This window comes from Phyllobates terribilis, unplaced genomic scaffold (assembly GCF_046119375.1).
Source record: "Phyllobates terribilis strain yellow unplaced genomic scaffold, ASM4611937v1 Scaffold_1__5_contigs__length_1240528914, whole genome shotgun sequence".
Taxonomy (NCBI): Eukaryota; Metazoa; Chordata; class Amphibia; order Anura; family Dendrobatidae; genus Phyllobates; species Phyllobates terribilis.
The window spans coordinates 356,609,198-356,628,316 of record NW_027362761.1 but is presented as its reverse complement, the minus strand read 5'-3'; positions in this window follow the sequence as shown (position 1 = coordinate 356,628,316).

The following is a 19,119-nucleotide window of genomic DNA, read 5'->3' as shown; positions in this document are numbered from 1 at the left end:
AGCAGGGACTAGGGGAAACTATATGCACGTGGTTTAAAAAACTGGTTAAGGGACAGGAAATAACATGTCATTGTAAATGGTATGTTCTTTAAATGGGTTAAAATCAGCAGTGGGGACCACAAGGGTTAGGACCAATTCTTTTTATTCTCTTTATTAATGGCCTCGTGGATAGGATTGAGCGTAAAGTGTCAGTCTTTGCTGATGACACAAAACTATGTAGGACACTAAAAATTAAGCTAGACTGTACAATATTGCAATCTAGATAAGATGTCTTCATGAGCAAATTGGTGTCATTGATTAATAACATCTCAGGGGTGATGAAATGGTAATGGGCAACATCAGTCACATGGCATGACACTTTATTAGCCCAAAATGGGTAATGAAGTCACAGGTCAGTGTATAGAAAGTGATAACTCTTTCACAAGCCTTGAGAAAGGCCAAGATGTATGGCTCGAAAAGTTGTCAGCTTTGTATGCATAACATGATGACCTAAATAGAGCCTTCTTACCGCAAGGATGTTGTTGCCTGTGCTATATTTCTGATAACATATTTGGGAGTGAACCATCCTATAGAGATGTCTTTACATCATACTATATGTCACAAGGAATATTTGCTGCTCCTATTTCTCTTCTATTAAATAAGGATTGTGTGGCATGCAGCGAGAGATCATAGCCTGCTAAAACATGATGTGTGGCCATTTTTTATATTCTATAGATATTGAAAACATAGTTTCATAGTTTTTAATGTTGAAGTTAGACTTAAGTCCATCAAGTTCAACCTATAGCTTAACATGGTGATCCAGGGGAAAGCAAAAGAGCCCTGGGGCCATAGGCGGATTATAATGAGGGCAATCCGGGCGACCGCCCGGGGCCCCGAGCCTGCAGGGGGCCCGCGGCTCCGGGCGGGGTGTCTAATGCCGGATTGCCCTCATTATATGTGCGGGCCGCCGCGGCACATACCGGTAGCAGTAGCGGGAGGGGGGGGCCCCGGACCGCTCCCCCAGCAGCGGCCGCCGCTACTTCTTCATCGGCCGGGCCAGCACTGCAGCAGTTAACTTCCCTGTGCTGGCCCGGCCGCGTCACTGCTAGGAGACACGGACCTGTGCGCGGCCGTGTCTCCTAGCTCTGACGTCACGCAGTGCGCCCCGGCCTGCACTGCTGCAACGGAGAAGAGAGAGAGCAGGCAGGAGGAATGGAGCCGGTGAGTGTGTATGTGTGTGTGTGTGTGTGTGTGTGTGGGCAGGTGTGTATGTGTGTGGGCAGGGGTGTGTGTGTGTGTGTGTGTGGGCAGGGGTGTATGTGTGTGCAGGGGTGTGTGTGTGTGTGTGGGCAGGGGTGTGTGTGTGTGGGGGGGCAGGGGTGTGTGTGTGGGCAGATGTGTGTGTGTGTGGGCAGGTGTGTGGGGGGGGCAGGTGTGTGTGTGTGTGTGTGTGTGTGGGCAGGTGTGTGTGTGGGCAGGTGTGTGTGTGGGCAGGTGTGTGTGGGCAGGTGTGTGTGTGTGTGTGTGTGTGGGGGCAGGTGTGTGTGTGGGCAGGGGTGTGTGTGTGTGTGGGCAGGGGTGTGTGTGTGTGGGCAGGGGTGTGTGTGTGGGCAGGGGTGTGTGTGTGTGTGTGGGCAGGTGTGTGTGTGTGTGGGCAGGTGTGTGTTTATATGTGTGTGTGTGTGTGTGGGCAGGTTAGAAAGTCTTGCCCTGTTGAACACTACACCTGACTTGAGGCCACCACCTCTTGGTTCTCCAATGTTCTTGCTTCTCCAGGGCTCTTCTCAGATATTCATTATACCAGCTCCCCAGAATACCAAAGCTAGGGTGGGTGACCGCGAGCCCTGGTGGTGGTCATAACTGCAATACTCCATAACAACAATCCCCTGAGGTGGTGTAGGATGTAAGGACCTATTCACACTACATTCAGCGCTGCATTCAGGTCTTTACACAAGGCTTACAACTGAATCCCTGAAATTCAGGATTGTGCTGTCTGAAATGAGACATCTGAAAGCAGAGCAAATGGAGCCTAAAGATTCAAACTTTAGCCTCGGTTTGCCTTTGTTCAAATCAATGGCTATGTCAAGGCACATCTGAATGCCATTTTTCAGGGATTTAGATAGAAGCCTGGAAGGAGGAGATGAATGCATTGCAAAATTCAGTGTGAATAGGCCCTTATATCTGGAGTCTTGATATTGATGCCACATGCATTTTACTTGTTTTTAACTTAAAAAAAAAAAAATACACACACACAAATTATACACCCACCCACCCACACACACACACACTATACATACACACATACACACACACACACACTATACATACACACACAGATGTGTGTGTGTGTGTGTGCGCATGTGTGTGAGTGGGCAGGTGTGTGTGTGTGTGATGTCTGTGTGTGTGTGTGTGTGTGGGCAGATGTCATTGTGTGATGTCTGTTTGTATGTATTTTTGTGTTTCAAATGTGTTTATGCGTGTCTGTATATGTTTGTGTGTATGCATGACTGCATGCGGCCTCCTGCTGAGTATAGTTGGTGCCGTGCGGCCTCCTGATGTCTCTGAGGGGGGCGCCGTGCGGCCTCCCGCTGTGTATAGATGGCTACGTGCGGCCCCCCGCTGTGTATAGATGGCTATGTGCGGCTCCCCGCTGTGTATAGACGGCGCCGTGCGGCCCCCCGCTGTGTATAGATGGCTACGTGTGCCCCCCACTGTGTATAGATGGCTACGTGCGGCCCCCCGCTGAGCATAGATGTCGCCGTGCGGCCTCCTGCTGTGTATAGATGGCTACGTGCGGCCTCCCGCTGAGTATAGATGGCGCTATGCGGCCTCCTGCTGTCTCTGGGGGGAGCGCCGTGCGGCATCTATACTCAGCAGGAGGCCGCACGTAGCCATCTATACACGTATACTCAGCAGGAGGCCGCACGTAGCCATCTATACACGTATACTCAGCAGGAGGCCGCACGTAGCCATCTATACGGTGCCATCTATACACAGCGGGAGGCCGCATGGCACCATCTATACACATTTTTATGTGATTTTTTTGTGATTTATCTGCACTTTGCCAAAGCATTTGATATTGTACCACACGGCAACCTTGTGCTGAAGCTTTAGAAGCAGGGACTAGGGGAAACTATATGCACGTGGTTTAAAAAACTGGTTAAGGGACAGGAAATAACATGTCATTGTAAATGGTATGTTCTTTAAATGGGTTAAAATCAGCAGTGGGGACCACAAGGGTTAGGACCAATTCTTTTTATTCTCTTTATTAATGGCCTCGTGGATAGGATTGAGCGTAAAGTGTCAGTCTTTGCTGATGACACAAAACTATGTAGGACACTAAAAATTAAGCTAGACTGTACAATATTGCAATCTAGATAAGATGTCTTCATGAGCAAATTGGTGTCATTGATTAATAACATCTCAGGGGTGATGAAATGGTAATGGGCAACATCAGTCACATGGCATGACACTTTATTAGCCCAAAATGGGTAATGAAGTCACAGGTCAGTGTATAGAAAGTGATAACTCTTTCACAAGCCTTGAGAAAGGCCAAGATGTATGGCTCGAAAAGTTGTCAGCTTTGTATGCATAACATGATGACCTAAATAGAGCCTTCTTACCGCAAGGATGTTGTTGCCTGTGCTATATTTCTGATAACATATTTGGGAGTGAACCATCCTATAGAGATGTCTTTACATCATACTATATGTCACAAGGAATATTTGCTGCTCCTATTTCTCTTCTATTAAATAAGGATTGTGTGGCATGCAGCGAGAGATCATAGCCTGCTAAAACATGATGTGTGGCCATTTTTTATATTCTATAGATATTGAAAACATAGTTTCATAGTTTTTAATGTTGAAGTTAGACTTAAGTCCATCAAGTTCAACCTATAGCTTAACATGGTGATCCAGGGGAAAGCAAAAGAGCCCTGGGGCCATAGGCGGATTATAATGAGGGCAATCCGGGCGACCGCCCGGGGCCCCGAGCCTGCAGGGGGCCCGCGGCTCCGGGCGGGGTGTCTAATGCCGGATTGCCCTCATTATATGTGCGGGCCGCCGCGGCACATACCGGTAGCAGTAGCGGGAGGGGGGGGCCCCGGACCGCTCCCCCAGCAGCGGCCGCCGCTACTTCTTCATCGGCCGGGCCAGCACTGCAGCAGTTAACTTCCCTGTGCTGGCCCGGCCGCGTCACTGCTAGGAGACACGGACCTGTGCGCGGCCGTGTCTCCTAGCTCTGACGTCACGCAGTGCGCCCCGGCCTGCACTGCTGCAACGGAGAAGAGAGAGAGCAGGCAGGAGGAATGGAGCCGGTGAGTGTGTATGTGTGTGTGTGTGTGTGTGTGTGTGTGTGGGCAGGTGTGTGTGTGTGGGGGCAGGTGTATGTGTGTGGGCAGGGGTGTGTGTGTGTGTGTGTGTGTGTGGGCAGGGGTGTATGTGTGTGTGGGCAGGGGTGTGTGTGTGTGTGTGGGCAGGGGTGTGTGTGTGTGTGGGGGCAGGGGTGTGTGTGTGGGCAGATGTGTGTGTGTGTGGGCAGGTGTGTGGGGGGGGGCAGGTGTGTGTGTGTGTGTGTGTGTGTGTGTGGGCAGGTGTGTGTGTGTGGGCAGGTGTGTGTGTGGGCAGGTGTGTGTGTGTGTGGGCAGGTGTGTGTGTGTGTGTGTGTGTGTGGGCAGGTGTGTGTGTGGGCAGGGGTGTGTGTGTGTGTGGGCAGGGGTGTGTGTGTGTGGGCAGGGGTGTGTGTGTGTGGGCAGGGGTGTGTGTGTGTGGGCAGGTGTGTGTGTGTGTGGGCAGGTGTGTGTTTATATGTGTGTGTGTGTGTGGGCAGGTTAGAAAGTCTTGCCCTGTTGAACACTACACCTGACTTGAGGCCACCACCTCTTGGTTCTCCAATGTTCTTGCTTCTCCAGGGCTCTTCTCAGATATTCATTATACCAGCTCCCCAGAATACCAAAGCTAGGGTGGGTGACCGCGAGCCCTGGTGGTGGTCATAACTGCAATACTCCATAACAACAATCCCCTGAGGTGGTGTAGGATGTAAGGACCTATTCACACTACATTCAGCGCTGCATTCAGGTCTTTACACAAGGCTTACAACTGAATCCCTGAAATTCAGGATTGTGCTGTCTGAAATGAGACATCTGAAAGCAGAGCAAATGGAGCCTAAAGATTCAAACTTTAGCCTCGGTTTGCCTTTGTTCAAATCAATGGCTATGTCAAGGCACATCTGAATGCCATTTTTCAGGGATTTAGATAGAAGCCTGGAAAGAGGAGATGAATGCATTGCAAAATTCAGTGTGAATAGGCCCTTATATCTGGAGTCTTGATATTGATGCCACATGCATTTTACTTGTTTTTAACTTAAAAAAAAAAAATACACACACACAAATTATACACCCACACACACACACACACACACTATACATACACACATACACACACACACACACTATACATACACACACAGATGTGTGTGTGTGTGTGTGCGCATGTGTGTGAGTGGGCAGGTGTGTGTGTGTGTGATGTCTGTGTGTGTGTGTGTGTGTGGGCAGATGTCATTGTGTGATGTCTGTTTGTATGTATTTTTGTGTTTCAAATGTGTTTATGCGTGTCTGTATATGTTTGTGTGTATGCATGACTGCATGCGGCCTCCTGCTGAGTATAGTTGGCGCCGTGCGGCCTCCTGATGTCTCTGAGGGGGGCGCCGTGCGGCCTCCCGCTGTGTATAGATGGCTACGTGCGGCCCCCCGCTGTGTATAGATGGCTATGTGCGGCCCCCCGCTGTGTATAGACGGCGCCGTGCGGCCCCCCGCTGTGTATAGATGGCTACGTGTGCCCCCCACTGTGTATAGATGGCTACGTGCGGCCCCCCGCTGAGCATAGATGTCGCCGTGCGGCCTCCTGCTGTGTATAGATGGCTACGTGCGGCCTCCCGCTGAGTATAGATGGCGCTATGCGGCCTCCTGCTGTCTCTGGGGGGAGCGCCGTGCGGCATCTATACTCAGCAGGAGGCCGCACGTAGCCATCTATACACGTATACTCAGCAGGAGGCCGCACGTAGCCATCTATACACGTATACTCAGCAGGAGGCCGCACGTAGCCATCTATACGGTGCCATCTATACACAGCGGGAGGCCGCATGGCACCATCTATACACAGCGGGAGGCCGCACGGCGCCATCTATACACAGCGGGAGTCTCAGTGCTTTGCAAGAGCAGTCAATAAATTCTGCTTGACTAATTCTGAGCACCATAAAGTCTGGTTCGCTTCTAACCTGCTGTCTTCATTTTCAGCTTGCTGAATTCTAACTCATTTACTGTCATTCGCAACGATGCCTTTGCTTGTCTCTTTCACCTTGAATACCTGTAAGTGCTTCACTTAACGTCATATTTTTGATTCTGTTCTTCTTCATCTTTTGGCATGTGCAATTGTATGAGCAAGTATTCATATGAATTTATGACCTACTTAAACCTTCGAGGACCTTAAATTTTATTCAATCAAAATTTTTTCCAGTTTAAAACTATGGGACATATATGTGCCTTGGTCCTCAAAGGGTTTTTAAAGGGGCTGCAAACATAAATACGAAAAAAATAATTCAATTAGTGCTTTTTGTGTTCATTTAATTTTTATTTGAAGTCCATTTTTTTTATATACCTTGAAATTAAGCCCTACCCCATGGAATGAAGCCCTACCTACATGACATCTGAGAGCTACATGGATCCTGCTTGTGAGGTGCCTGTCCGTCACTACTATTCAGTTTTAGGGTCCACTTACTAAGCCATATATTCTCTCATGCAAGAGAATAGGGCCAATTATGCTAATGACACTCGGCTCAAACTCTGTCAGAGCTTCAACTGAGTGTGATCCGATTCTCTCGCAGCACAGATATGGAGAAGATGGAGAACTTAATTTCTCCATCTTCTCCATAGTCTCTGTGAGTGTTCATCGGACTGCACTTGGATGACATCCGAGTGCAGTCCAATGTTTTAAGTGCACCCATAGACTTGTATGGGTGCACATGGTCCGGATATCGAATGAGATTATTTTCTCATGCCAATAATCGCAGATCTGCACTGTCCCATAGTATAACATAGCGCCGAGTCCTATCCAATAAAACATCACATAGCATTCGGCCGTGTTATACAACAGTGTGAGCGAGCCCTTAGAGTCAAGGAATATTCACATGCAGATGATGATATTACTCTCCAAGTGTATATTTTTTTAGGCGAGTTCATAGTAAATGCTTTGCCTTTTTGACATGTGATCAACTAAAGAACAAGAAAGATTTAGGACCTCCCCTATAGAGAAACGGAAAATAGTTTGGAGGACTTGCATGTCCTTTTTTATTTATTATGAGAAAATCATAAAAGATCCCGTTTTTTAACCATGCTGTGACTTTCTGCTGAGGGAGAGGGAGAGAGCTGTCCTATTCAGAGTCTGTAATAAGACCTGCTGACAAAAGTGTTGAAGATACAGTCTAATGTGAATTAACAATGAAAAAAAGTTAATTTCACAAATGGCTTGTATTTTTTTTAATACAAACTTTTTTGTGTTTACAGCTCCTTTAAAGGGAATCTGTCATCAGGTTTTTGCCACCTAATCTGAGAGCAGCATAATGTAGGGTTAGAGGCACTGATTCCACTAATGTGTCACTTACTGGGCTGCTTAGTGTTGTTTTGATAAAATCATTGATTTGTCAGAAGGTAATTATCACTAGATGACTAGTAAGTTCTGTAGGACCCCACCCCCATCACTGATCAGTAGATTTCTGTGTACACTGAGCATGGGCAGAAAGCTGCCAATCAGTGGTGTGGGTGGGGCTATACAGAGCGCAGCATTCAGAGAGCTGCTAGATCTGCAGCAGATAAAACGGTGATTTTCTCAAAATGACGACAAGCAGCTGAAAAAGTGACACATCGCTGGAATCAGGGTATCTGCCCCAATATTGTGCTGCTCTCAGATGAGGCAGCACAATTAATATTGTGCCAAATTAATTTCCCGTGAACTATCACATGATCTATCACAGGCGATCATGTGACATGTCACGTGATAAATCAGGTGGGGGGGGGGGCGCGCCTTCTAAACTGCCCGGGGCCCTTGCTACTCTTAATCCACCCCTGCCTGGGGCAGCACTAATAGCTTCATATTAGGGGAAAATCCCTTCCTGACTCCTCAGCAATCAGACTAGCTTCCTGGATCAACACCCCATCACAGAATATAGTGCTCATAACCTGTAATACTAATTTTTTCAAGAAAGACATCCTGGCCTTCTTCAATTTTAATAGTGAATCAACCATTACATCATGTGGCAGAGAGTTCCATAGTCTCACTGCTCTTACAGTAAAGAATCTGCGTCAGTGATTATGATTAAACTTTCTTTCCTCTAGACATAGAGGATGCCCTCCTTGTCCACGTCACAGCCTAGGCCTTTCTAATAAGTAAACAATGGTGCAGCGGTCTCAGTGAGCGCCAAAGGAATACTGGACAATTTAATAGATGGCAACCGACTTTTATTCTTCCTCCAATACCACTGCCACAACGCGTTTCAACGGTCTAAGCCGTCTTCATCAGGTGGGGTAAAGGAGAATGTTACAATGACAGGTTTATAAAGGGGTGGTATTTTACATAATTTAGACCACGTGTTGTAATCAATTAACCCTTTCATTGAAAAACTCCATATAATGCATTCTTAACCAATTAACCTCTTATTTCCCCTGGAAACAGCATTGTGCACTAAAAAATCCCTACATGGATTCATAAAATCACAATTCTTAGTAAAAACTTCCTATTTGTGTTTAAAAAAATAAATAACATTTTTTTTTTTTTTTTTATATTTATTACCAATTATTAAAAATTATTAAAATCACCCTGGGGACCTTCTTGGGGTGTCTTGACAGTGCTATACTGCAGTTTCCAGGGTGATTTTAATAGTTGGTAATAAATATAAAAAAAAAAAAAAAAATGTTATTTATTTTTTTAAACACAAATAGGAAGTTTTTACTAAGAATTGTGATTTTATGAATCCATGTAGGGATTTTTTAGGGCACAATGCTGTTTCCAGGGGAAATAAGAGGTTACTTGGTTAAGAATGCATTATATGGAGATTTTCAATGAAAGGTTAATTGATTCCAACACGTGGTCTAAATTATGTAAAATACCACCCCTTTATAATGCTGTCATTGTAACATCCTCCTTTACCCCACCTGATGAAGACTGCTTAGACCGTTGAAACGCGTTGTGGCAGTGGTATTGGAGGAAGAATAAAAGTCAGTTGCCATCTATTAAATTGTCCAGTATTCCTTTTGCGGTCCCTGAGACCGCTGCACCATTGTTTACTTGTGAAATATCTCCATACGGAGCCAAAGCGGCAGGAGCAGCCAGGCATATTTGGATGTGTGAGGACCTGCGGTTATCCAGCCACCGGGTTAAACTACTGAGGACCTGCGGTGACGTGGTATCTGGTCCGCCAGGATCGTGTGACCACTTGAGGAGCACGGAGTTGCGAGGCAAACACCGACAGGACGGTACTACAAATAAAGGTGACCCGGAGCCTCATTAATCACACGCTTAATCTTGGTTGTGTAGACGTACACAACCATCACAGGTGAGTGTACTGGCACTTTTTAAATTATTTAAATAGCCCTGTGAGTCTACACATGCGCCCTTTCTTTTCTTTTCGTAGGCCTTTCTAATGACCTAAAAGCGCATTAGAAAGATCTTTGTACTGTCCTTTCATATATAAAGTGGGGAAAATAAGTATTTGACACACTGACGATTTTCCAAGTTCTCCCACCTACAAAGGATGTAGAGGTCTGTAATTTTTATTGAAGGTACACTTCACCTCTGAGAGACAGAATCTAAAAAAAACAAAACAGAAAATAACATTGTATGATTTTTAAATAATTAAGTTGCATTTTATTGCATGAAATAAGTATTTGACTACCTACCAGCCATCAATAATTCTGGCTCTCACAAGACCTGTTACTTTTTCTTTAAGAAGCCCTCCTACTCTGCACTCATTACCTGTATTAATTGCATGTGTTTGAATTCGTTACCTGTATAAAAGACACCTGTCCACACACTCAATCAATTATACTCCAACTTCTCCACTATGGCCATGACCAAAGAGATGTCTAAGCACACCAGGTCCAAAATTGTAGACCTGCACAAGGCTGGGATGGGCTACAGGACAATAGGCAAGCAGCTTTGTGAGAAGACAACAACTCTTGGCACAATTATTAAAGAATGGATGAAACACAAGATGACTGTCAATCTTCCTCGGTCTGGGGCTCCATGCAAGTTCTCGCCTCGTGGGGTAAGGATGATTCTGAGAAAAGTCAGGAATCAGCCCAGACCTACACAGGATGACCTGGTCAATGACCTGAAGAGAGCTGGGACTACAGTCTCAAACATTACCGTTAGTAACACACTACGCCGTCATGGATTAAAATCCTTCAGGGCACACAAGGTCCCTCTGCTCACACCAGCAAATGTCCAGGCCCATTTAATGTTCGCCAATGACCATCTGGATGATCCAGAGGAGGCATGGGAGAAGGTCATGTGGTCAGATGAGACCAAAACAGAAATTTTTGCTATCAACTCCACTCGCTGTGTTTGGAGGAAGAAGAAGGATGAGTACAACCCCAAGAACACCGTCCCAACTGTGAATCATGTTGGGGAAACATCATACTTTGGGGGTGCTTTTCTGCAAAGGGGACAGGACGACTGCATCATGTTGCAAGAAGGATTTTCTGGATTTTTTTTTTTTAAGATTCAGTCTCACACAGTTGAAGTGTACGTATGATAAAAATTACAGTCCTCTCCATTCTTCGTAGGTGGGAAAACTTTCAAAATCGGCAGTGTATCAAATACTTATTTTCCCCACTGTTTTTATACATTGTACATGATGTCACAGTAGCTGATATCTTGACACCGTTTTGCATCACACAAGCAATGATGACATCACAGAGGTGATGTCTGATGTCTTCCCTTAATAGCTCCACGTTAAGTGAATGTCATAGGAAATGCTGGCCCTACAACCTGTTGGCAGCAATAGCTGACATACAGCCAAAGTGGTTGCACTCAGGAGGAAGGATAGACCATGTTGTAGTTGTAGTGTGTTACCCTTTTTGAAATGGTAGTGGGAAAAGCCATCATGGGCATGATGACATAATGGGCAATTTGTGGACAATTTTTGGACTTTTTCTTTAGGCCTTAGAAGTTGGCACAAATGATAATGTTACTACTTGTATATGCTGTAAAGCTTTTTAAACTGAGCACAGAGCAGGTGACAGGCAGTTTGGGCAAATGCATCAATGAACGAAAGTGACCAACATTAAAGGAGTGATGCATTACCCTATAAGGTTCCATAGAGAGTGAAGATATTTGGGGCATATACTATTGTCAAAAGAGTTATGACATCAGAAAGAGCTAGTGATCAATCTGAGGCACTAATGCTAAAATTAAGAAGAAACTGAAAAATGCTCAACTTATCATATAGTCAAATTGGAGGAAAAGGGTACAAAATGTCGTAAAGTTTTGTAAGACCTTAGAATGGTAGTGAAATGACTGACAGTATCTGGAAAAAAAAATGTAAATGACATGGAGAAGCTGATTTGTGGAGATAAGAGATAGATGGACTTTTAAAAAATGTTTATATCTCTTTGCAAAGGAAGAAGATGTCCTAGGAAATCTGCTACAACAAACAGAACACACCATTAACAAGACAAACAGGTGTTGAAATGATGGAAACAGCTAATAAAATCTAGCAATGCATGAAAAGACAGAAACATGGAAATGACATTTTCACTACTAGTCACTTTACCCTCAATGAGAAGAATTATTTATTTATTTCCTTGCTTACATAAAGACATTTATTTCCACAGAATTTTACAGACATCTTCACCACTCTCCTCTCCATGTTGGTCAGATGTATGAGACTTTGTAGCATTCTAGATCCCATAAAGATATATGTGTTCACCCTCCATGTACTCATGTCCTGGCACCTTCCTGTAATAATGTCCCCTATCTTGGCCCCTTCTTGTTATAATGTCATCCACCCAGGCCCATTTCTGTAAAAATGTCCACAATCTGGTTCCTTTCTGTAATAATGTCCCTTGTCATGCCCTCTTCCTGTAATAATGTCCCCCATCCTGGGCTCCTTTCTGTAATAATATCCACCATCCTGGGTCCCTTTCTGTAATAATGTCCATCGTCCTTGCCACTTTCTGTAATCATATTCCCTGTCCTGGCCCAAGCCTGTAATAATGTCCTTCATTCTGGTCCCCTTCCTGGCATAACGTCCCCCATCCTGTTATAAAGCCCCCTGTCCTGGACCTCTTCTTATTATAATGTCTTCCACCCTGGGCCCCTTCCTGGTATAATGTCCCCCCTTTTAGGACCCTTCCTGATATAATGTCCTTAGCCTGGGGCCCTTACTTTACTAATGTCCCCATCCTGGCCCTTACTGTAACAGTAACTTTAACCCCTTAGTCATGGAGTTAATTTTAAATTGAAAAATTGCCTTAAATGGAATCTTTCAGTAGGAACAATACACTTAAGCCATCTATATGAGCATGCATATTATAGAATAAAATGATGGACTGCTTGGTGTAGTTTTCATAGAATCCTTGTGTGATGATGTAGATGTAGCAGAGTTAAGTCTTCTGATCTGTGTATAGCCACACCCACACCCCTGATTGGCAGCTAATTCTTTATACTGTGAATTAGCATGACTGCGTGGCACGTGAGATGTAGTCATGTAGTGTTAATCTCCTGTTGATAAAATACTGATTGTATTGACACAACAGAACACAGTTTAATAAGTGACTCATCTCTGTAATCATGCTCTTGGGCCATTTATTATGCTGCTCTCAGATTAAATAGCAAAAACCAGCTGGCAGATTCTCCTGAATATGTAAATTAGTTGTTAAAATCTATGGGCCAGACACAGATTTCCCTGAAAATCTGGCTCCAGAGCTTATTTTAAATGAAAGAGGGCATTACCAGTGTGAGACATGTAATTATTGACAGTTTTCTCTCCTGATCTCACTGCACCGCTGTGTGTGATAACTAACATAGCACAACAAAGCTGAACTTTGTTTCATTATAAACACATCTGCAATTGTAGCTCTCCTATCATAGTTGTAAAAAGGAAGAGCTCTGTAGCAGAGTTGACAGTGTGTGACCCACTTGTGGTGTAAGCCCTACCCTGGGAGATGGGGGACTCGGAGCTGAGTCCTGTGTTGTCGATGGGGTGCAGCCGTGGCCCGGACCCGCTCCGTGCCCAGGGCCGTCACACTAAAAAAAAGATGGTACGGGCTTATCCGGGTTGAGTGGCTGATCTCGACTGCGCCACCTGTGGCACCTGGTGAAGGCCACCAGCGCTGCTGCAGTCCGCTGAGGCATGGTGTTATCCTAGAGTGTTCCTAGACTTCAGACCGGGTCCTTTCCTGTCTGTGTGTAGATAGGCCGGGTCTCCCTCTGAACTTCTCTCAGAAAACAGGGTACGGGTGGCAACTCTGCTCTTTCGATACCTGGTGGGATCCTCAGGGCCTACGGAACTTCCCTGACCAGGACGTAGAGTAGAAAGGTCAGGTGTCGGGGGCCGGTACCCCTCTTGCAGCCGGAATCCCTCTGAATAGATCAGAATAGCGAGGACAGGTGGCGTATACCGCTCCGTCTGCATCCTCCCTGGGATCCTTTTGCGGTGGAGCTACACTCCTGAGCTCTGGGCCTTCTTGGTCATGGTCCTTAGCCGGGTTGAGACATACTTTATCTGCAACCTGCCCCTCGACCCAAGGCCGGGGTACGAGGGCTGTGTCTCCATCCATTGCAGGTCCACACAGGATCCACGTTCAGGGTGGGAGATCACAGTGGAAGAACAGTCAAAGACCTTGAGCCCAAGATGGCAGTGTATTAAATATGAATTATTAAGTGTCACTAAAATGTGAATCCTCCACCCTCACCCACTAAATGGTTCCCCTTTCTCTTGGTTCCCCTATCTCCCAACTCCAGTAGGGGCAGCAGCAGGTGCATAATAGCCCCCTCTGGTGGGAGAAGTGTGGTGTTGGATGTGGAGGTTGGGTCCTCACCATCACACTGTTCTTACCTCAGAGGAGGAACACTACACTCCATTAAAGAAGTGCAGCATCCCTGTGGCGGTCGAACCCTCAGGGGCGCCACAACAGCACTAACACATCTTCAGCTTTCATATGACAGGCAGCCTATGTGGGAGGAGAGCAGTACAACTGAGCTGACAGCACTATGAGAGAAAAACTACAAGTGCAGATGTGTTTGCAATGAAACAAAGCTTCTCCCGAACATGGCAATATCCCATATGGGGTAAAAATTAGCTGGTTGGGGAAAACAGCAGAGCTCGAAAGGAAAATGAGCTATTTATTTTTGGAGTTAATATTTTGCTCAAATAGATTGCGGACGCCATGTCACATTTGCAAAGTCCACAAGGTGCCAAACAGCCAGGAGCAGACATACCATTGGTGCAGCGTCTGTAACTGCACAGTGGCCCAAGAGGTAAGCGAGCTCACTACCACCTCCAAAGCAGATGGAATTGTGGATTATGATGAGCTACTGAACTGCAAAGGGCCAATATACTGTTCTTGCACAGGGGCCCTCTTCTGTCTGTGCCCACCCCTGCTTAGCATGCATGCACAAGTACATTCAGATCTAATTCCAATAAGTTTATTAATTCAAAATGCAAAACAAACACCTGGTCTGACCTGTACACCAGTAGGTGAGTATGGCTAACGCTGCTGTGTCGCTGAGTTACTATTCACGGGCAAGCCGTGAGACAGGATAGTCAGGAGGTCCAAGGACAGATACCAGGAGGGCTCATGGTACAGAGGGGTGAGACAAAGGCATGGTTAGGTAACAGTCTGGGGTCAAATGCCAGGAGGGTATGTCAAAACCAAGGAGTACAACAAACGGATAGTCAAAGGCCAAGTCCGATATCAGATACCTGAAGTCAGAGAGTGTCAAAAGCAGAAGGGATTATCCAAAAGAGTACTCACAACAAAATCTAGGGTCATCAGCAAGATTAGAGTCAGGCACAAAGCAAGCATACATACCTACCTAAAGCAAATCTACAACTGACAGTCTGCTGCACACAGCAAGCCAGTTAAATACCATGCAATTTGTTCATGACCGGAGGCAGCTTAGAAACGGCCAAACCAGATTGAACAGCAGGGCTGTCAATCAAAATGCTGACAGCCCAGCACGCTCCAGGGTCAGACTGGATGACGGGACTGCCACTCAAAAAAAAGACAGTCCAGCACAAAACAGATCTCATAGGGCGGCTGAGTTGTGACGCACAACGTCCCTAGGCCACAGTCAGATGTAAAACCGTGACAGATGCATTCACATATCCATGTGAGTGTTGTGAGTATTAATCTTCGAAAAAAAAAGTACCAACCTTTTATAGGTGTCATCCTAATTGCATCTGTTTTTTCCTTCATTTGTTTTTTTTTTCACTCAGAGCCTTTTTTTTTTATTCATTGACTCTTAGCAATGGATTGGTTAAAAATAATTAATACCTACTAATATTTCTCCATCCTATTATTCCAGCGCTACTAGAAATTCCCAATACCTCTCCGACCTAATACTTATTCACTTCACCACTGCTCCTCCTCTACCTCTCTGGAGCACTATGGAATGCCCACTCCATCTTCAACAAACTCCCTTTTTTTCATAACCTCTTTAACTCTTATAATTTATCCTTCTTGGCCCTCATAGAAACATGGCTTACTCGATTTGACAAAGCCTTCCCTTCTGCGCAGTGTTACGGTGGCCTTCACTTCACCCACACTCTTTGCCCTTGCAATAAACATGGTAGAGGAGTTAGCCTCCTTTCTAACAACTGCACCTTCAACCCAATCCCAAATATATTCTCCCTTACCTTCTCTTACTTTAAATGGACTCTGTCCACATCCACTCTCCCTCCAACCACCAAGTGGCCTTCATATACTGTATTTTACAGAATATAAGATGCACCAGACCATAAGACACACCCCAAATTTTGGGGTGGAAAATGGTAAAGAAAGATTTTTATAAGATGGGGGTTCATCTTATTGTCCGAATTTAAGGTATCTTACCTGGGGGGTGGGGGCAGCTTTGGTGGAGCTGGGTCACAGGATGCATGGTCCCAGTCTGTGCATGTGACGCCTGTGGCGGCCCATGACTTCAAGAAAATGGCCATCGGGAAAACAATGATGTACTCCGCTCTGCTCACCACCGACACTGGGCCCACAGCATCGCCACACTTCTGCTGCCACTGACTTGCTGAGGAAAGGACCCTGCTGCAACACTGCCACAACCCACCGGTAAGCCTGCATTCGGACTATAAGACGCACCCCCTATTTTCTTCCCAAATTTGGGGGTGGGGGGGAGTGCATCTTATAGTCCAAAAAATACAGTACCAACCACGGCCCGGCCACTGTTTTTATAACTTCTCTACCTGGCTTCTGTACTTTCTCTCTGCTGACATTCCCACCATCATTGCGGGCGATTTCAATATACTGATTGACACCCAACAGTAAGCAACCTCCAAACTTTTGTCACTTGCTTCATCCTTTGGTCTCGCACAATGGTCCTCCATAGCCACCCACATAGACAGACTTACACTAGACCTTATCTTCACCCTTCTCTGTTCCCTATCTAACCTCACAACATCAATTTGTCCTCTATCTGACCACCATCTACTCACATTCATTCCCATCCATGTGATCTGAAGAAGAGTAGCTAGTGCCAAGCCTGTTCGTGACAGCCCTCTTTAGAGTTGCCATGTGACCACAAACATTGATCCCGTTACACACACTAGCTAGCATCTGCTATTGACTCAGCTGAACCTCTTGAACACAGCAGAATGCGACAAATCAATATACAACCCTGGCACACCAAGCTCGCAAAAAAGCTACGCAAGGGTCCAGGTTTGCAGAGCAGTGCTGGAAGAACATTCAAACAAGAAATTCTCACATTCAAGTCAGCCCTCACCTCTTCTACTGCTAAAAAGGAATACTTCAAAACTCTCATATCTTCTTTATCCCACAACCCTAAACTGTTATTAAACACTTTTAAATCTCTTCTCTATCCACACCTGCCCCCTCCGATCTCCCTCATTCCTGTTAAAGAGTTTACTGCATAGTTAAAAAAAGATCGACCATATCAGACAAAGCTTTATTGTACAAACACCACATCCCCTCCATACAACAGAACAATGCCTTTCCCCCATAACCTTCTTTCCCCCATCACTGAGGAAAAATGTACTCATTTTCTCTGCAAATCACACCTCAACATTTGTACACTTCATCCCATTTCATCCCACATCCTTCCTAACCTCACCACCACACTTAGACCGGCCCTAACCCATCTCTTCAACCTATCACTAACCTCTGGTGTCTTCCCTCCTGCTTTCAAATATGCAACAATCACACCTATCCTGAATAAGCCATCCCTTGACCCAACCTCAGCGTCCAGTTATCGGCTCATAGCGATACTCACATTCAACTCCTGACTCCTCAAACAGCATGTCCACGTTGAACTTTCCTCCCTCTTCTCATCTAACTCGCTATTTGATAACCTACAATCTGATCTACGTCCCCTCCACTTCACTGAAACTGCCTTAACCAAAGTTACAAATGACTTACTAACCGCCAAAGCTTACAGACAATATTTTACACTCCTCCTTCTAAACTTGTCATCTGCCTATGACACCGTTGACCACTCCCTCCTACTACAGAACCTCTGTTGTATCTTAAGACTCTGTCCACAGTCCACTGCTCTTCTCCATCTATACTTTTGGCCTGGGACAACTCATAAAGTTTCATGACTTCTGTATCATCTATATGCTGATGATTAAAATCTACCTGTCTGCCTCAGATGTCTCCACTCTGCTGTCCAAATTCCCAGAATGTCTATCGGCCATATTCCACTTCTTCTCATCATATTTTCTAAAAACTCAATATGGTCAAATGCGAATAAACCATCATTCCTCCATCTCATTCACCCCCTCTACCCAATCTATATATCAATATCAACATCACACTTTACCCTTTAGTGCAAGTCCGGTAAATTAAATATAAAAACATTTATGCCAAAAAGGCAAAAAAAAATTTAGAATTGCTATTTGCTCCCTTGGCGCAGACAGCACCACCTGAAGTGAGATGCTTGATATAAACTGCTGCTGGCCCTGGATAGACCAGTTGTTTATATAGGTATTGCAGGGTGAAGAACCTGCATCATGCAATATACAGTAAGAATCAGTGGCGTAACTTGACTTCGATGGGTCCCGGTGCAAAATTTGGATCTGGTCCCCAACCTGCATGTTGATCAGATGTATGGGCCCTTGTAGCGCTCTATATGATATAAAGACATACAGTGGTGTGAAAAAGTATTTGCCCTCTTCCTGATTTCTTATTCTTTTGCATGTTTGTCACACTGAAATGTTTCAGATGACAAAACAAATTGAAATTTTAGACAAAGATAACACAAGTAAAACACAAAATGCAGTTTTTAAATGAAGGTCTTTATTATTAAGGGTGTCAGGGATCACCAACAGGGACAACACCGGGGAGATCACGCAATATCTCGTCGTTGCCGTCACGCTGTCAGTATTTCATCCGGAATCGCGAGCACACGATCCAGACTACTCACTTCTTGGGCATCGGCGAGCACGCAGAAAGCGTATGGCGTCACACCTCCGAATTCCAGCTCCAGGAATATGTGTGTAAGCCCCGTATGGTTGATGCCGGCTGCACGATAGACCGATTATTATTATTCTCTGCCACCACCAGCAGAATTTGAAATTTTTTTTGCAGGCCTGGCCAGACGCCTGAATTTTGGTATATGGCTTCGGGGGAGGGAACGATTACAGGACAAAAGAAACAGAACTATTAAATTTGATATTTAATCCAAAAGGGAGGCAGTGTTTAGGAAAAATATATACACAAGGATGTTACAAAGGAGACATTAAATACATAAGCAGTTACATAAAATAAACAGGATAAAAGAAGACAACTTACACTATACAGTTCGCAGGGACGAATCAGCATAGGTGAAGGAGGGGCTCCCCAGTTTGATTTGAGCTTTATCGAAAGCGACCCATTGCTTATAATCCTTATACTCCCCT